Source organism: Geospiza fortis, unplaced genomic scaffold (assembly GCF_000277835.1).
Source record: "Geospiza fortis unplaced genomic scaffold, GeoFor_1.0 scaffold576, whole genome shotgun sequence".
NCBI classification, from domain to species: domain Eukaryota; kingdom Metazoa; phylum Chordata; class Aves; order Passeriformes; family Thraupidae; genus Geospiza; species Geospiza fortis.
In genome coordinates this window covers 221636-224037 of record NW_005054603.1, presented here as the reverse complement: position 1 = coordinate 224037, position 2402 = coordinate 221636, and the positions used below count along the sequence as shown (strand labels likewise).

At 56.7% G+C, this 2402-nt stretch overlaps 1 protein-coding gene across 1 annotated transcript in view; it reads left to right on the top strand.

Annotated features, from left to right (window-relative positions):
• Window positions 1-2402, top strand: part of EXOC6B (exocyst complex component 6B) — a 254020-nt gene that overhangs the window by 240839 nt on the left and 10779 nt on the right. The gene's annotated exons all lie outside the window — the stretch shown is intronic.

Genomic DNA, 2402 nt, shown 5'->3' with positions numbered 1-2402 from the left:
CCTCCTGTCTCTTTATCCCCCCTCCCCACCAATGGCTACCTGGCCCTTGGATGCTCCGGCTGGGCCGCGCACTTTCCATGGCAAGAAACTCGTTCAGGCTTTGTTGGGGATTTGCCCGAGGCACGTTCAGCCTCCCGGGGGCCACCAGCAAGAGGTCTTTGGCGCGTTGTGGGGGTTCCCTTTGAGCCTCTACAACCATGCCACTCCTCCCAGCAGCCGCCAAGCCCCGCGGAAGCGTTTTGGCCCCGGCGCTCGGCCTGAAAAGCGCCTGTGAAATCATATTTAAGGTTGTCTCTCTCGAAGGTGCCCCCTTGGAAAAACCTCCTGCCAATGATGTTCAGCTCGGGTTTGTAGTTCAGCACAAAGGCCCCGCCGGACAAAGCCGAGCGGGACCCGGGCTGGAAAAGCCCTCTTAGGTCCCGGCTAATCCATCCCCCCCGCCAGCCCGGGGGATTGTTCCCGACAGCTTGTTTTCCTTGCCCTGACCTACATAGTCAAAAAGAATCTTGTTGCACATTTTTGTTTTGTATCTGGAGGTCTCGGAGGAGCTAAATCCCCTTCTTGGCGGGGCAGGATGCGTTGTTAAACAGCGCCGGGGCCTCCAGGAAAACCATGGCGACGCGGGGACAATGAGGCCTCTATGGGCCGCGCTTGGCCGTGGGACGGGCCCGGCCTCTCCCGGCCCCGGTGGTGGGCACCGGGACGCGCCGAGCGGGCGATGAAGACGTCCACGCGCTTGGCAGGCTGTCCCCAAATAGAGTGGTCACAGCGGCGCTCCAAGACGGGATCTTGGGGAGGGGAGCGGCAGGAGCATTTAATTAACCTGCTGTGGATGGGGCAGAGGTGGAGGCGGCATCCCAGGAACGCTGGGCCGTGCCGCTGCGGGTGGGTGGAGGAGGCGAGTCCTCGTCGAGGTGAGGAGATCCACGTGTGGGGAGGGCAGGGGAGGGCCCGGTTTTTAAGGAAAACAAGGGTGGGAATGGTGTGGGAAGAGGGCGTTGGACTGTGCCTTCATGGGTGGGTGGGGAAGCCAAGTCTTCATTGAAGTGAGGAGATCCTCATGTGAGGAGGGCAGGGGAGGGCCCGGTTTCTTAAGGAAAATAAGGATAGGAACAGTGTGAGAAAAGGGCATTTAGGGAACTTGGACTGTGCCTTCATGGGTGGGTGGGGAAGCCAAGTCCTCATCGAGGTGAGGAGATCCTCATGTGAGGAGGCCATGGCAGCACCTGTTTTTTTAAGGAAAATAAGGATAGGATTGGTGTGGGAAGAGGGCATTTAGGGAATTTGGGCATTTAGGGAACATCTCTGACCTGTGGGTCAGGGATGGGTGTGGAAATGCTGGGGGATGGTTGGATTTGGTGACCTTGGAGGGCTCTTCCAGCCTGAATAATTGTGTGATGCACAGTGAATTTTTGCCCTCATGGGTGGGTGGGGAAGCCAAGTCCTCATCGAGGTGAGGAGATCCTCATGTGAGGAGGCCATGGCAGCTCCTGGTTTTTTAAGGAAAATAGGGATAAGGAACAGTGTGGGAAGAGGGCATTTAGGGAACTTGGACTGTGCCTTTATGGATGGTGGAGAAGTCAAGTCCTCATCGAGGTGAGGAGATCCTCATGTGAGGAGGCCATGGCAGCTCCTGGTTTTTTAAGGAAAATAAGGATAGGATTGGTGTGGGAAGAGGGCATTTAGGGAATTTGGGCATTTAGGGAACATCTCTGACCTGTGGGTCAGGGATGGGTGTGGAAATGCTGGGGAATAGTTGGATTTGGTGACCTTGGAGGGCTCTTCCAGCCCGAATAATTGTGTGATGCACAGTGAATTTTTGCCCTCATGGGTGGGTGGAGAAGCCAAGTCCTCATCGAGGTGAGGAGATCCTCATGTGAGGAGGCCATGGCAGCTCCTGGTTTTTTAAGGAAAACAAGGATGGGAACAGGGTGGGAAGAGGGCATTTGGGCAACCTGGGCTGTCATTTGCCCGTCCCTCACCTGGCTGGGAGGAGCGGGGTCATTTGTGGACACAAAGGGCTGCAGGTGGGAATTTTGGAGCAGGGACCGTCACGGATGGCCGAGTTAATCCCTTTTCCTTGCCCCGCTGCCAAGGCCTGGTGGTTTCTCTTACCAACGTCTGGAAAGCACCTGGGACTCCCAGCTCTGGCAGCTGCACTCACCCAGAATAACCCCCCGAGCTCCTCGGGGCTTTGGAGACACCTCCAGAGCACTTGGAGGGTGTTGGGATGGACCGAGGGTGGTGAGAAATCCGTGGGGAATGGTTAGAATGACACTGGGGGTTGTTTGGGGGACAGAAGAAGTTTGTGGTGACTTTGACCCCAAAAGTTTCCTCCTGCTGTGGCTGAGAGCATCAGGGCACTGGGGTTGTCACCCATGTCCTCGTAGTGCCTCAGACCT